Raw genomic sequence first — 18,382 nt, forward strand, 5'->3', positions numbered from 1 at the left:
ATGATAGACCATTTCTGTTTATACACATATATTTTTAAAGACTATTTTTAAAGCTGATCCTTTCAAAGTGGAGATTTTTTCCCCCCCATAATTCATTATAAAGAGAGGACTTTGAAAGAAAGGTAAAATTTTTTAATCTGGATGAGTTTTTCTCAGTCCTTATGACTCCTTCAAGACCTATGCCATCTACACAAAACCTTCACTCGGGGGCTTGACTAAGTTCACAAGTGTTCAGTATTTAAATAACAAGTAAACATATACCATATTATGAAATCGTTTTTATGTAGAAGTCAAAAATACGTTCTAAAACAAATTGAATTCACTAAATCAATTCCTAACTCCACATGAGTTTGGAGAGAAATACATTTTCTACGCCAGTAAAAAATTATAGAAATTTCTAGCATAACTCCCTCTGCCAAATAATTCTAATTGTGAAGCTGTGTAACATAAGTGTTTGATGTGATATGGGGAGGGATAGATATATAGAATTCAAGTCCTTGAATCTTCAACCAGACCCAAAAGGAAAAGACTGTGCCTGTCTTAGGTCTTATTCAAAGCTGAATTCTCATTAATCGTGACAGTACCTAACACTCTCAGCACCAAACACTATATATTTGCTGACTGGCTGATGGCAATGTCAGAAATGTCCTGGTAATACTCACTAAACATGAAAAGATGGTCATTCTTAGCATTTACAAACCTAAGGGTATATAGAAAGGCAATGTTTTTTATGTTAGGTTTCCTCTTTAAGACAATAGTCTTTGGAGTCAACAAGGGTGTGTGTGTGTGTGGCGGGGGTGGGGGGGTATCCTTCCATTTTGGCAATAGGAATCAATAGGAATAAAGCCCAGTCCCTTTTTCAGGACATCCATCATCTAACAGGTGAGACAGAGCTCAAATAATAATTCAATGTGATAGTGCCATCGTGTGAGTAGAAGCAGAATCTAATGGAAGTACAGGAAGGGCAGTGTTCTCCTTGTCTTCCTAAGGATGTAGTATTGGGGCTAGGCTGAAAACAGAGGCCCAGCTCCAACTGAAGTTACCAATCAGGAGTCATCAGGAACTCCTAAAAGCAGTTTCAGAAAAAGGGTTAAGGAGATGATGCCATGGAGAAGAGGATAGAAGTGAAAAGAGTAGCTTTGTGAATTATAAATAGACTTATTTTCAAAAAGCACCATTGAGAAGGAAGGACTTGAGAGAGAACGGGTGTCATAGGAAGAAAATGTATGGATACCCAAATTAAAGATGCAAGAAAGAGAGAGAATACTTGATAGAGCAACGGTCCAGCATTCAGGATTCAGGTGTTACTCTTGAAAGGAGTTGGTGTATCTTCTTCCAAACCAATAGGTAAGGAGTAAGAAAGGACAAAGATAGAAATACTTGGAACTAAATGGAACAGGAAGTTGAGAGTACTGCAACATAATTAAAATAATAATAGTTACAATTAAGTATCTACTATGGTCTGAGCTCTTTGAACATATCATGTCTTTGAATTTTCCTGACAAATCCTATGAAGTATGTTTTTCAAAATAAGAAAATGAAAATTTAGAAGGACTAAGTCCAGTGGACAAGGTCACACAGCTGGTAGTTGGTGGAGCAGAATTCTAATTTAGCAAAAGGTAGAGTTCTTATTTTCCCACCATAACAGACCATCATCCATGACCTTGCTTTTCTTTATGAAAGGAGCAGTCAGGTTGCCCCTTGAAAGAAGGGGGAACTAAGGACAGACGGGTAGTTTAAACTAATGATAAGGTATCAGAAAGGAATGGAAAGGGGCTGACTTGCCATTTAAAAGCAGCTTTAAAAGTTCAGCTGAGGTTGGAAGTCATAAATTTTTATCAATCAATGAAATCACATGATTTCCTTCAACACCAGTAAGAAAAGAGAGGAAAGTATTTGGGCTGACCTGGACTTAGAAGAGGACAAAGTTGATAACAAACTAAAGGTATAAGATAAAATGTAGTTAAAATGATTGACTCTTATAACCAAGGTCAAATAGGAGGAAGCGATTGTATAAGGGAGTTTAAAGATGGGTACAAAGGTGGAAAAATTTTGATAGAGGCAAAGTGACATGAAGGCACGAGAGGCAGAACTATGATGGTAACCAGAAAGGAAAAGCTCAGAGTAATCAGAGTAACAGGATAAAGGGGTTGAATAGTAACATCATAATCCTGGCCTTTCAAATGATTGCTAAGGGGCTGGAGGTGAAAGACAGCAGGGGGAAAGAACACCAAGGAAACATACATCACTAGCATATTAGTACAGTATCAAAATGGAGTTTGGGTAGACCTAGGGTAATGCAAGCAACTGATTAGACAGGAAAAACTCTATGGAAGAAAATCCTAAAGGAAATTGAGAAATTATTTGAGGTTCTATAAGTATCAATGGAAAAGATGGATGGATGGATGGATGGATGGATGGATGGATGGATGGATGGATGGATAAATGAATAAGAAATGATAAATGGGCATGTACTTCAGAAAAGAAGACTTGTTGAACAACAACAACAACAAAAAGTGTATTGTCTTAAAGTATCAAATAAATGGACCAATTATGCCACAGTTTCACATAAAGCCATACCACCTTCTTCTTAGAGGATAATAGGTTGGGAACAATCAAAATTAAAAAGCAGCCTACATAAAAACCACAAAGTAATAGTTTTCTTTACACAGTAGTATTATGTGATTCTTGTGTGATTTTTATTTTCTTTTTTCTACTTTTGGATACCTCCCAAATATTTCATTGTCAACATTATATTACTAGCAATATGAGAAGCTGATGTTTTAAGGAAAAATATATATCATAGTACAGGCATAGAAGACACTACAAATTATAAGTATATTTTAGGTCTTAGTGGAGAGACTGGAGATTTTTTTCATATTTTAAATATGTATATTACATTTGTATGAATATATGTAAGCATATATATGACATATATGTTGTTCTGCACACATAATATATACATATGTTTTTCTGTATATGCACATGTGTGTGTGACTGTGCATATTTAAGTTTAAACATGAAAACATAATCATCACACATGTTACCCTCTAAGAAAAGAGTAAATATTAAGTAATTTTATCCACTATTCTAACAATAACAAAAAAATATTTATCTTGAAAAATTTAGTTAAACATTAGGATTTTTTTCTTAAAGTCTGTGGGTGTTCAGCTTCTATTAAAGAATAAATGCATCCATATTTCTTGGTGGTATTAATGAGTAGCCAGATCCATACAGACCTTCTCAATATAACGATTCTATTTGCCTCTCCTTTGATCCACACCTTGGGACTCTTTGTTTTCTTCTGTTTTGTAAGGGGTTTTGGAGTGTGGCTCCTATTCCACTGCTCTCTGGGAAGGTATGCTCAGAAACATGAGGGCATAAAGGATTAAGACATAGGATGAAGGCTTTTCTTATAAAAATGTTTATGAGATAGGTTTCACTTGGTTTTATGAACCAGGTTATATAGAAGGGGAAAGAAGTCTCACTTTGCTCTCAGAAGGCTCCCTGAAAACAATCTTCCCCTGGCTAGAAAGACTACTGAACCCGCTTCAAGATGCTCAGACCCACAATGGGAGCGCTGATCAGTTTTACTTAAGGTCTTTTAGGAGATATTATTGTTTCTTCAACAGTCTTCTGCATGTGCTAATACTGATAAACACTTTAATCAGGTATGTTTTCTAAGTCAAAAACTGAATCAAAGTAAATGACTCTGAACAGTAATACATTCAGGAGCTGAAAACATGGACAGAGAACCAAACACAAACTCAAACTTTACGAAATTTAGGATCAGCATTAAACATGTGTCACAACATACTACCAACAGCATTCCCTAATATGGTAACCACAGAACGTAAAGTTTTTAGATCTTTCCAAAACTGTTTTCACAAGCTATTCTAGGACTGTTTTCTTCCAAAGTCACATAAAAGGGGGAAAACTGAAAGAACAACTTCACAGGAGAGTTACCTGTAGATGAACTTTCACTCTTGCTTGCCCACCCTGCCACACACCCCATTTCTTCACAGATAACTCATGAAAAGACTTGGCAAAATGACTCATTTGAAACCCTAATCATTATTTCCTGTATCATCCTTCAGTTGAACCAAAGTGTCTGCTCTTATTACTGCCCCAACTACTACTAATGAACAAAAAAAGGGCTTGAATTTCATGAGTCTGTGAGATTTTCACCTTTCTTAAATATATATGAAGGGCCTCCTTAGTCAATATTTTCACAAACAGACAGTAGCAATTAATCCAGCTTTTACTTAAGCTAACGACCGGTTCCCCTTCACAATAGCAGTGTAAGCAGATTCGCGAATTTGCTAACATCCTCCGGGTTGCTGACAGAGCCCAGTTACACAGTAAAGGGGTGTGGTATAACAAGAAATATATTTGGTCTTTGTCCCTTGTTTCTGGCACAAAGTTCTCAAGTCCTTCTTTTGATAGGAGTTATCTCTTTGGTGCTCATAAGGAGCCCCTTCTGAGCACATCTGAGTTTATGCTAATCAGTTGATTTAGGGTGGAGCCCCTCCATAGCATCAGAATGGGGCTGGTCACCAGGGATCAAGGTATTAGAGGGTTGGAACATTCAGTCCCACTCACTGGAAAGGCTAGAAATGAAAGCTCTCTAAAAATGCCAAGAAATGTGTTTAGCTTCCAGGTTGGTGAAAGCATCCACTTGCATAGAGGGTGGCATTCTCCAGTTCCAAGGGGCCTGAAGCCCCTCACTGGGGACACTCCCAGACCTCACTATCTATACCTCTTCATCTGACTGTTCTTCTGTGTCCTTTATAATATCTTTCATAATAAACTGGTAAATGTAATACATGTTCCTCTGGGCTGGTTCTTTGTGCCACTCTAGCAAATTAATCCAACCTGAGAAAAGGGTCCTGGGAACCTCTGATTTATCCCCAGTTGGTCAGAAGCACAGGTAATGGTCTTTGGCTTGGTCTCTGAAATGGGGGCAGTTTTGTGGGACTGAGCCTGACCTGTAGGATCGGATGCTGTCTCCAGACAGATACTGTCCAAACTAAGTTAAATGTGTAATGCCCAGTCAGTGTACACTAAGAACTGGAACATTGGTTGGTGTGGATTTTTTTACCTATTGAAAGGGAGAAATCATTAGACAAGCAGGCTCCTCTCTCTACTTTTTAAACTAAAGGTGGGAACTTAACATTTCTAAGGACCTTCTCTGTGCCAATCAAAGGTTTGCACCTGGTGGTAACTCCATATCTTAAGCTAATCATCACATCCTAGGTATTTACTGCCTCTGTGTTCTAGGCAGACATGATCATAGGCCTTCTGAGACACATACACAATTCCCAGCCTGCTGCACTTGTGCTGAAGTCTACGCTTAAAAGAAATAGCTCTCCTGATTTGGGAACCAGGACATACTTCCATGTGTGGCATTCAGCCCAAACCTAGAGTAAGAGTAGGTATCCAAAGTGGCACCCTGATCTGTTTCCCCCTTCTCTGTCTTCTATGTTCTAGAAGCACCTAGTGGTGACTAACAACCTGATTTCATCTGATTATACAGTATCTTAATTCTTTGACTGCTACCTTCAATTCCTTTTCCAATCTTGGATTAAAATACAAATACAGTTCACAGAGATAGAGACAGAGACAGGGATAGACACAAATAGAGACACAGAGAGGTGACTGACTTGAGCCCAGGTCTGTGATTAAAAGTTGGCAACTGAGCTCTATAGCATTGAAAGATTTAAGCTTGTAAAAATCGACAGGGTAAAATAGACACTACTTAGACAATGGCTTATGGTGGGCAAGGCAGGCATAGTTGAAGCTGATCTATATCTTTTCTATTATTTTACTATTCTTTTTGCTGCAGGAAAAGGGGGTGAGTAAGGATACTATGTAAATACACTACCTTGTTTGTAGTAAAGCAAAGTAAATAGGTCTGACTGTATAACAATCTAGCGACCTGAATTCTCATTCTAGAGCTATGGTAACATGGCAAACTTTATTTCTGCTTGTGAATACCTCCAGTGACATTTTGTTTGTGTGTTTAGTATTTTAAATCCCTAAACTTTAAAATTCATTTATTCTGTATTCATACTACAAATATTTATTGAGTATTTACTATATTCCAGCCACTGTTCTAGAGTAAAAACAAAACAAAAGGGTCCCTACCCCCCTAAAGTTTATGAGACAAAAATTAAGAGCAAAAAAAAAAAAAAATATTAATTGAATAAATTAAACATAAGTTAAATAGTATTCTGAAATAAAATAAAACCTACACTGGGGACAAGGAGGGATCCAAGATTCCACGAGTAACGGGCAGTTGCAAGGTTACATAGTGTGCTTAGCTCAGGATTCATTGAGAAAGTAAGTTCTGAAAATCACTTGGGGGTGAGGAATTTGGGTGTACTAAGACAGGAGTTTATGGAAAATTTGGGGGCACTGTGGCTGAAACAGAATGATCAAGGAAAGGAAAAGTAGGAGATAAAGTCAGAACCTCTTGGGCTTTTGTAACAAACATTCAATGGAACTGACAGTTTAGAAGGACCCATCTGGCTGGCAGTTAAGAGTAGATCAAATGGGGCAGGAGACCTGTTAAGATGCTTGTTGGTCAAATAAGTTTGTAAATATGATAGATAGGTTTGCTTGCTTATAGTTTGCATTGGGGGTGGGGGACAGGCTGTAAGCAGGCAGGGTTGTTATAGCCTAAGGCTTAGTTTTAAGACTAAGCCTTTCCCACCCTAAGTGACTTTGTATCAGAGACTTCCTTGCTTGTATATTGGATTAAAGGTTTTGATTTCTACACTATAAAATGGGGCAGACCAAGAGCTTGCTCTCTCTATCAGTTCCTGAGATTAGCATTAGAGAGAGAGCAGAAAAGACCACGTGGGGGAGAGGAAAAGCAGCCAAGATGACGGAGTGCTGAAGAAGAAGCCAGTTTGTGCAGAGAGGAGTTGGGGAACAAAGGTGAATAAGGCTGGTGAGGTAGACACCATTGATTCTAGGAAACTCAGATAAGTCAGTAGCTTTGTGAGCTCTGAATGAGTGGGTTTTGGAGCCCAGTGTGTGTTTTTACTTGCCTGCCAGAGGCAAGCTAGGATTAAAGATAATAGCCCACCAGTTCTTGGCTTCATTGTTTCATTACCATCTGTCCAAATCTAATGCGAACCTGCATGGGCCAGGTGGCTGTGATGGTGGCCGTGGCTACTGGCTTTACAATGCTACTTTGAATACAGAAGCAAGAGGTGATTGGTGGTTCCGACCAAGGTATCAATGAAGGTGACTGAATTGTGGTTAGATTCTGAATGTATTTTGAAGTTAGGGCCAACAGTATTATCTGACAGACTGAATGTGGTAAAAGAAAGAGAGGAGACAAGAGTGATTACAGGGTTTCTGACCTAAGAATCACAAAGCTGCAGTTGTCATCCATTGAAACTGGAAAAGCTATGAATAGAGTGATGGGCTGAGGGGAGTTCTGTTCTGGATGTCCGGAGTTTGAGATGTCTATGAAATATACAAGCATAGAGGTCTGCGGGCAGATGGAGGTAGAGTTCCAAGTTCTAGAGAAAGAGGTCCAGGCTAGAGATTTTTAAAAAATAGTGTGGTTTCAATAATTAGGTTGATTTTAGGTTTGTTTTTGTTTTTGTGTGTGTATCTTTTTGCTTTGTTTTTTGCTTTACCACTTTTAACAGTTTGAAAAATTTATGATCTATAATTAGTATATCGATAACCTGGTTACTTTATCATTAAATTATCCAGAAAGAGAAAGAAGTGGAAGGAAGAAAAGAAAAAAGGAAAGGAAGAGGAGGAGGGGAGATGAAGGGTACGGAGGGGAGGGGAGGAAAGGGAAGAGAAGGGAGAAAGAAAGGAAGGGAGCAAGGGTGGGAGGGAGGAAATAAAAAAGAGAAAAAAAGGATTGATTGACTATTGGGAGATTTACAACCTAAAAAAAGTGTTACTTCCTTAGGTGCAGCCTGCTTCAGATAGAGGACACACTACTAAATAGTTTAAGTCAAATCCTAAAAACCCTTAACCCTATTTCCCCACAGATAGGCATCTTTGAATGTTTCTAAGTCATTCTTAGTAGTCCTTCAATTAGTAGTGGTCCACAACATTTTAACTTGAAATTTATCAACTTCCAACCGTTCAGATAATTATATATTTACATGCTCAGTGAACCCACATTTGTGAATCAATTGTTCTACAATGCAAATTGTCACCCTTACTTTCCCTGCTGGCAAAATAAGAGTTATAGGGATTGGACTGCTTCTGGTGTGTGTAAAATAGAATGCCTTCCCCCATATTCTGGGTGCTGGATACCCCTCTGTGTCAAAAGGCACTTCTCCAGAAAAGTCACAAGAAAAAAAAAGGGAAGACAAAGGAAAGGGAAAAAAGGATTCTATCTTAATGATCTCCAGTACATTTTCCAAGCCAATTACTCGACCTTTTCTTTAGTATCAACTGCTCTGTGTGAAACCAGAAGGAACCTGGAATCTGCAGGGATGATTTGCAGCTCCAGCCATGGCCAATGCCCGCCAGCCTAGCTCACAGGTGAGTTACTCCTGCTGATGAGCTCTCACCACCTGCCCAGCGGGAGCACGCAAGGCAGCCCCTTGCACCCCCCACATGACCCCTACCTGCAGGAAGTCAGCGTGTTTACAGCCACCAGCGGAAGGGTGAATCCAAGGGGCTGTATGTGCATCCCCCTTTCCATGTCCTGGAGACTCCTTCATTTACCAAAAGTAAAGAAGGGAGAACTTCCCCTCCCTAAATTTAGTTTCGAGGACTTGAAAAACGTGAGCAAGCATGCCAAGAAGCAGCAGAAAAGGGAGAGTGGAAAACTTCAGTCCCAGGATTCAACAGAGCCTCGTCTCTGCTGGCTTTGTCTGCATTAAATTGGTCATGACCTTCCAGGTGTCTTTAAGGTTGAAGTGCTTGCTGGACCATTTCGAGCAGAGCCAGCCGGTTCCACGTGACCCTCCTGACATCAAGAGGCAGGCTTTTAAAAGAACAGAGGCACCTTGTCAGGGCTCGGGGGTCACTAATAGCCTGCCTTGGGCCCTCCAATAGGTCATGTTCAGCTTCCTCGTCCAACACAAAGGGAAAGGCGAGGGAGCCTGGGGAGGGGAGGGCGATAATTATCATTCTGGTGTTTTTTTCCTCAGGCCCATGTTATGTTCCATGTCACTGTGTTAATGTGCCTGCAACCAGGGAGACACATAATGCTCCTCTCAGCCCTGTTTATTAGTGAGATCCATTTGCAAAAGGCCCTTCTTTTGTGCCACAATATGAATGTGCTTTGATGGCAATTACGGCAGTCCTTTTGACATGAAGATCCACAGGCTGCCCTAGTTAAGCCAGTAATTAGCCTGTCCTTTTTTTTTTTTTTAATATATATATATTATTATTGAGAAACTACAAATTATCCTCACATGCAGGCCGGCCACTGCTTTTTCTCCTTTCTATTCTCCGGCCCTCTCCTGCCCGCTCTGGCTGGCTCTTCTCTCCCTCGGCTCCCTCAGCACTTTGGGGAAGTGGAATGCAGCTGCACAAAAGCAAGATAAAGCTCGACCATCAAGATGATGAACAATCTGGATGAAGAGCCTTCAAGATGAACACAAAAGCTGGAGGAGTGCGGTTGATGTGGGCCCGGACAGCTGAAGAATCCCGCGGTCCCAGGATGAATAGCCCTCATTTGTGAATATACAGATTTTCTGCGATGAATAACAACTGAGTGGAGGTCACAATAAATAAACTTTTTACACCCCCCTTCTTCTTCAATAATAATTCAGGTTCCTGGCACCAAACAGCTGTAAATTGAAGGTTGTGCTCGGTTTTCTCAACTCTCAAAGGGGATAATTAAGCTAAGATCACATTGTTTGATATATTAGTGTAATGATGAGCTACTATATTCTGCTGGTTTCGAGTTATTTTAGTTTTTCTTTCCCATTATCTTTTTTTTTTTTTAATTACATTTCAAATACATTTTAACTGTAGGAACAGCAGTTCTGAAGCAGAGTTTGCCCTGTGTTTGGATCTATTTGAAATGTATTCATATAACATTTAATTAAAGCAGCAATATCCCCCTTTAGAAAATATGTGGAGGTAGAAATATCCATATTATCTGACTAGTTCTGACATAATCTTGCCAAAAGGCTGATTCTTTTTCCTTATTGGTGCTAGATAATTAGACCATCATTAACCTCCGGAAGCATCACTGTCAGTAGTTCTTGGTGTTATAAAATCAGAATTTGGGGAAGATTTTCATAATTTTGCTTAAGATCATTGAGAAGGCAAAAATCAGTTCTGAAGCATGTTCAGCTTAGAAGACTTCTGAAAACCAGAATCTGAGAGGCTACACTTTATAAAGGCATCAGCCCAGGGAAAAGGTTAGGGACAGTGTCCCTTCCTCTTTACAGCACCCTCTCCTGTTTTCGAGGTCTTGACAACAAAAAGGCCTAGATACTGTTTTGTGTTTTATTACCATGGGTTGGATTGTCATTTTCCTCCAACAATTTTTTGAGCTGAAATGTATTAGAAAAGCCGACTATCCGTGTCAAATAAAAAAAGAGAAACTGTACATTTCTGGAGAATTTATTTTTCATTTTGAAAGGGCAATCATAAAATACTCATTTCAAAAGCAGCCATTTATTGCTGAATGTTTGGTAAATTTTTCTGTTCATTTGATTAGTTGGTTGGTTGGTTGATTATTTTTTCTAAAAACTTTCCTATTTTCCCGAGCATGTCCTGATCCAGTGTGGGCTCTACCATATCCCTGATCAGGAAGTCTCCAGATCTGAACCAGGTATGAAAAACTATTTGTGAACAGGAAGACTGAGAAGTACGTAAAAGTATGGAGAATCCAGCCTCGACTACATTATGATCGAAGCCCCAGGAAAGAAAAGGAACTTCTCAAGGGCCTAACCTTGGAGATCTTTAACTCAGAGACAGTCCAACCACCGTGTGATGGAAACCCACACTTTCCCATGACTCCTCCAGTCTACTCAGAGAAACCTTAGAGAAAGGCCAGCACCTGAAATGACTTCTCTATGTGTGCAAGAGGAGAAAGCCAGGGCAAGAAAAGAGCCTGAAACAACCCCAAACAGAGGACCTACAAAGAGAGCATACCTGAGAGGGAAACTGCAGATTCATAAACCTTGGTTGTGCTTTGTTGCCTCAATAAACAAGCCAGAAATAAAAAGAAATCAGGTGGTGGGCCTCAAACCAAGGCCTTCGTTTCCACCTCTGTCTGCTGCCATCTTGGGTTTGCTTCTTAAAAGGACCATCACCTCCATTTGGAAATGTTACACAAGTTTAGGCCAGGGAAGCTTGACTTAGGAGTTCACCTGAGTTGACTGTGAAGTAGCTTAATAAACTTTTAAGTGCTGAGAGCAGGCCAGGACGGGTATAATTTGCAGGCCTGTCTAAAAAGTCAGCTAATTAGCATTTCTCTCACCTTTCTCCTATGACTTATTAATTGTGCCCACATGTCCTTGAGTGCCTACCATCAGCTCTCAGCACGTCTGCAAGCTGCGGAAGCCAGCAGAGCAGCGACACAGGCCATGTTCCCGCTTCCACGGCACTCACACTTCAGTGGGAGGAGGCAGGCAGCGCAGAAGCAGATGCATAGACTGGGGCACACCAGATAGTAACAGGCTACGAGAAGCACTAGGTAGGAAGATAGGGAGGAAGTGGCGCATTCTCATAGGCTTATCAGGGAAGGCCGACCCAGTAAGGAGACATCTGACTGGAGACCAGAACAAAAGGAAGGAAGGAGGCTTGCAACTATTTAGGAAAAGTTTTCCAGGTGAAATGATCCCAAGCTCAAGGGCCTTGAGGCAAGAGGAAGTTTGGCTTGTACCCTATCAGTAACCAAGGGGGCAAAGCTGAGGAAGGGCGACGTGGAGCTGAAGGGGTTCCAGGTGATGTAGGGCACCTCACCCAGCTGAAAGGAAACCTTCTTGGTCATTTACGCACTCTGGACTTTTAGGGAATTTCTTCTAATAAAGAGTACATATATGAGGTATGAAAGAAATAGCTGAAGGTGATAAGAGACTATGAACACACTGTAGCCTCATGTTAGGATATGATGGGTTAGACTAGCTAAAATACAGTACAATTAAAAATGCCTACTGCAGACACAAATAACAGTCTCTCCTCCCCCCCCCAAAAAAAAAAAATTTAAAAAGACACTTCACCAAGGAGAATATATAGATGAAAAGAAATACATGAAAAGTTGTTCAATGTTATTAGTCATTATGGAAATGCAAATTAAAACTATGAGATACCACTACACATCTATTAGAATTGCTCAATTTTTTAAATCACTGTACAAAATGCTAGCAAAGATGTGGAGCTACTGGAAATCTCATCTATTCCCAGTAGGAATAGTAAATAGCAATGTAATCTGACAGTTTCTTACAAAATTAAACATACAATTACCATATGATTCAGCAATCTCTCACCAAAGGGAATCCCATGCTCATGTCTTCATACATTGAACACATAGAAACCTATACAAAAATATTTAGAGTATTTTCTTTTATAATCACTAAAAGTTAGAAACTACATAAATATCCATTAAATGGTGACTGGATAAACAAATGACAACACATTCATACAATAGAATACTCCTCGGCAGTAAAAAAAAAAAAAAAGACTACTGCTACTATCAACAATATGGATGAAACACAGAAGTTTTTTGCTAGGTGAAAAGAGCCAGACTCAAAGGTGTGACTCTATTATGTGACATTCCCAAAACGGTAAAATTATACTCATTAATCACATTAGAGACTTCTAGGGGCTGGGATGGGGGGAGGAAAATTGGCCACACAGGGGCATGAGAAAACTTTTTGGAATAACAGAAATATTCTTTATCTTAATGTGGTAAAGGTTACTCACTACAGAAATCTGTCAAAATTTAGAGAACTGTATACCTAGTAAGGGTAAATATTATTGCATATAAATTATACCTCAAAAAGTGCCTACTGAAATATTGATACATTCTCAGGTGAGAGAGGGAGTATAAAGATGATAGATTTTTAATATTAATTTTAGCATTATCTTCCCAACTGAAGAAATAATTAATTTGTTAAGTAAATTCTCTCCACTGATAGTCTAATCTCAATGTCGTATGAGAAAGCAGTTTTTTCACGGACTGTGGGCAGAGAAAAGATTAGAGATTCAAGCCCTGGTGAGTAGGACCATATATTTCAAAACTGTCTACGCCCTACATCTCTCTGAATTTGCAAATGTAGACATCTGGATATTTCATCACACCTGGACAAGACACTCCCTCCCTCAAGAGCTCAGTCTCTGAGACAATCCAGTGAACTCGCAACATACACACAGTCTGTTTGTTCTGGTTTTTCTCTGCATTCACCCAATATATCAAAGGCCCAGAATTAATCCAGATACTTATCAAGTACCTATTATTTGTAATACACTTGAACAGATACGCGTATTTGGTACCTACTCTTAAAAGCTCAGAATTCAATTAGGTGGGGAAAGCTGTATATGACAAAATAAACTAAAAATGTCCCTTAATTGGTACAGGCAATTGCTGTCATTCAAAACAGAAGCCTTCAACCTAAGAAAATCATAGTTATTAGCATTCATTGCAAGCCTAGTGGTTGCCAAGCCCTTTACGTGCATCATCTAACTTAATCTTCATAACAATTCTGAGACTTGAGTGTGTTACTTGTTTACAGAGGAGGAACCAGAACCTCAGAGGAGATGAGTGATTTGTTCAAGGCCCCTCAGCCATGGGTAAGGCAGGATGGGAGCTCAGGTCTATCTGCTTGCAAAAGCCTGTGAGTTTTCCAGTATCCTCAGCTGAGTTGTTAAGGAATAGTCATGAAAGTAGTAGAATTTTGGTAGACTTTACAGGGTATAGAATTCTACGGAGGCAATGATGAGATCAGCTGTGATGAAAAAAAAATCTAAGAAATCTAAGAATTGTTAAGAAGAAAATGAAAGCAACAGAAATGCAATGTCTGCTTTGCAGATATTGCTAGATTGTATCCAGTGTGTGTGTGTGAGCTTCCAGATATTTAATCATAAGTTTACTGAGTAAACCACTTCTTCCCTTATATTTATATATCTAGCCTCTATCAGGTCAAAACATTTAAAAATTAAAGACCTTTCCTCCTAAAGTTAATTTTTCCATGTTAGAATTTTTTTTCGGGGAGGTGGTAGAGAATTCATTCGAATTGGCTTAGGTAAGTTATTCCCTACTATGAACCCCTTGCCTAGCTCTAAGAAGACAGAGCGATGCAATTAAGTCCACCAAAACCGCAAATAAAAAATACACTCTTTTATCTCTAAGTTATAGCTTTAAGATTAGACATTTAAAATCAAAATTATCTAATGCAACCCAATGCCTTTTCTTGAAGGGTCACACATCTTGTTTTGCACAAACAAAAGGGCTTTCTTTTACACACCCATCCCCCACCCCCATCGCAACCTTATGATGCTCAGACAGTGAAAAATTTTGAAGCAGGCATTTGAATCTCAGTGGAAAACCATTAGAAAGAGCACCATGAAAACCTTCTTCAACTTATTTGGCCAATTAGTTAACATTTACTAAGGCGTTAGAGCAGGGATCAGCGATAATTTTTCTTTTTTCTTTTTTTAACAAATTGTCAGATCGTAAATATCTTTAGCTTTGTGGGCTATAATGTCTCTGTTGCAATACAGAGTTGTAGTACATATGCAGCTATAGACAGCACTCAAATAAATGTGTGTCGCTGTGTCCCAGTAAAACTTAATTTACAAAAGTCCCTCGCTGTAGAGAGAGTATGCATTCTTGGAGCTGACCTGCTATTTAGGTCAACAGACAGGACCTCAGGAATTCCAAGGGCTGCAACCCATCAAAGGATGTTGCCCATTGCTTCAACTCATGGACCAGACATGCTGCCTACCCATTCTTACTCACTATATCCTCCATTCCTAGTTTGATCTTTTAGCTTGTCCAGCACTGACACTGCTCATGGATTTCCATTAGCAGTTGTGGCAAAGGCAGTGGATTTATTAACTCTTTTTATTCACTCTACATCCTCATTTATAACCAGGTGTTTTCTGGAGAACACAGAGCAAGATCAATAACCAGAATGGGGAGATGTTTGTGTTAGTTACTGAGTTCTCCTTAGTCCCCTCATTTCATTTATGATCATTTATTTCCTCCTCCCTTTCTCTCTGACTTCCCCCGCCCTTCTCCACACTTGGATTTTCAGTTTACTCTGACCTAAAACAAAATATATTTCGCTGGTCCTGTATTAAATGCATGGTTCAGTCAATTATGCGCAGGTTAAGGCAGAATGACTGCCCCAAGCATCATGACCAGGCAGGAAAGTGAGACTTATATGTACAAAGAAGACTTCCTTCTTCTCCATTCAAACCCCAACTAGGCAAAGACATTTTAAAATGTCTTAAAATTCTCTGATTTTAAAATTCTCTTAAAAATGTTTTACTAGTTCACTTTACTTGGCATTTTAATCGCTATTTATATCTGTAAAGTAGTGATATAATTAGTAAAGCTATTAATGTTTCTTATGGTTAGTATTACAAATGCATAAATCTAGATTATAGCAAAATAAATAACAATGATAACACTGTCAAGCATCAAAATAATTGCTGGATGGCTTTGTGTAAACCAAACAAATATTAGCCCTGCTAAATAGATTAATCTGGGTCACTTATCCACTCTCCCCTTGAACCATTCATAGAGCCCAGAAGGAACCATGGAGTAAGAACTCCTTAATTCCCCTTATTTTTCCCCTTAGTTTTCACAGCACAGGAGGCCTAAGCATCCTGTCTGGTCCTTGATATATTGCTTCAATAGAAAAAGAGGTTCCTTTTATTAGGGTAGAATAAACATAATGAAATTCTCTATCTGTTCTCATGTTAAACTAAGGCAGCTGGCATCTCTGAACTGTTACGTACATCTGAACCTTTGTTGGGCTGTTAAAATTTTCTGCTCCACGGAGGAAGGCTTCATCTTAACCAACACAGAACCCTACTTTTAAGTAGGGTTTCCATAAACAAAAGCCCACAAACCCGAGGTCAGACCTTTTTCTCAGGGTGATGAAAACTCCATTTATTTTACTATCTGGCTTATTCCCTACTACCTACCTACACACAGAGGCAGAGAATGTAATCTTATCTCTAAATTCTTCCTAGCATTCCTGTTTTCAGTAACCAGAAAGGATTAAAATGAACAGCCCTGCGCACAGGGCCTGAGTAATGGGCCTTCAAAAACCAAAGTATTAGACAAATATATCAGCGATGAGATATAATACCAAGGGCTAGTTCTACCGTATCAGCATTTTTAACTTTCATTCTAAAGTGACTGGATGATAAGAGGGTACAATTCAAATTTTGAATTCAGAGTGAGAAGATCTTTTTAATAAAACTGTTTTTACTATGTAGCTATATATCATTTCTTACCAAAATGCAAAATCAAGCCCAGATCTTCTCTCTCTCTCTCTCCCTCTCTTTCTCTCCCTCCCTCTCTCTCTCTTTCCAAAACATCCATAATGATAGATTTCCATTGTATTTCTTCGTTCTTTGAATGAATTTTTCAAGCCAAATTTTGTTACTGCTGTTGTTCATGGAGCCAAAAGGTTTCAGGGAATCTTTCTTTGCTTGAAGATCAGCCTGCAGACCCAGACAGAGAGGGAGAAGAAGTTGTTTGGGTGAATAATGAGGGTTGAGCCCATCTCCGGAGGTGGCTTGCGTGAAGCCAGATGACTAGGATAGCACTTCGTGTGTTTAAAAGGCAGTCTCTTTTTCTGTTATCCTTGGCCTATTGCTCTAGCCCGCTAACGAGTGGACACGCATTACCATTCATTAGCATTTTTATGGCACTTTAAATTTGCAGTGCACATTACAAATTGTATTTGTTAACCTCGCCACATTCCTTGTGAAATCACCACCATCGATTCACTGTGATAGACGGACCTCTATGTTCAAGGGGCTATGAGTGAATGCACAAAATTAGGACAGGGAAATTACAGAGTCTAGGCTGCAGGTGTAAACAAGGACATCGAAGGGTGCACAGGTGGAGGAGCTGCCCGTGCTCCCTGCTGGCAGCTCGACTCTCCACGGTTTCACTTACTTGTCCCTTACAGCTATCACCCCAGAGTGACCTCATCATTGTCAGACATTACTTGATAACAAGACTCATATGTGTTTTGTTTATTTTGTGAAATCATTCTTCCTCTCACTTTCTGAGAACTGAACCTTTTACGTTTCAACACGCAGCGGTCTTTCTGTCACGGATGGTACAGACACATTTTTACTTTCCATGATCTTATGCATTTTATAGATCATACCCTCTTTCTGGCTTGATCTTTCTGGAACCACATCTCTTTCTAAAACTCTATGTACCCTCATATAATGCCCCTTTGGTAGCTTCAATTGCTTGCCCTAAGTTCTCTTCTACTGCACATACTGTATTAATAATGGGGATATCAGATTAGGACAAATACTTTTTTGTAAGTCCATTATTATTCCTTCTGTTCCCAGTGATTTAGAGGCCAGGCCCAGCAGGTGAAAGGGTGATGGTAGATTCCAAAGCAACATGAATGGCTGAGTCACAGAGAGAAAGCTGTGTGAATCTCTGTCAAACGGGCAATCTCACTGACCCAAAAAGGGGAGCCTAATTTCTAAAAGCTGTCAGAGAGTAACTTTATACTTGCTTCCAACATTTTTCCTGAAAGGAGCTTCCGAGCTGGAGGACGCACCCACAGGAAGAGGACCAGACGGAAACCAGCCTGAGAATGTGCTTGCGAGCGCGTGGCCCCCTCCCAGCACGGCCGGAACTCCCAGCGCAGGAACAGACACGGCTTCCAAAGCTGTCAGCCTCACCTAAGTGGCTGGCCCAGATTCAGGAAGATTCCCTCAGTCACAGCGTGGTTTATTGAATGCCTAATACATGCACTTTCAAAAAAAATTTTTGAAATAAATCCACACTTCCAAATGTTATAAAACTGGCACAAAAAAATTATATGTACCCTTCACCCAAATTCTTCAACTATTAACATCTTACATAACCATCGTGCAATTACCTAAATCAGAAAACTAGCATTGGAAATAATACTATAATCCAATTTAAAGACTATATTCATGTTTTGCCAGTTTTCCTATTAATGTGCCCCTTTTTTTTTTTTTCTGGTCCAGCATCCACTTTTGGATCATACGTTGCACTGAGCTCCTTAATCTGCCTTTTATCTTTTGCAATCTTGATATTTTTGTGGAGTATAGCTCAGTTATTTTTTAAAATGTCCCCCAATTTGGGTTTGTCTGATGAGTCCTCCAGATTAAATTCTGGTTATGCATTTTTGGCAAGAATATCACAAACATGGTGTTGTGTCCTTCTCAGTGGGTTATATCAAGAGGCACATGA

The sequence above is a fragment of the Saccopteryx bilineata genome, chromosome 3 (genome assembly GCF_036850765.1).
Source record: "Saccopteryx bilineata isolate mSacBil1 chromosome 3, mSacBil1_pri_phased_curated, whole genome shotgun sequence".
Lineage (NCBI taxonomy): Eukaryota > Metazoa > Chordata > Mammalia > Chiroptera > Emballonuridae > Saccopteryx > Saccopteryx bilineata.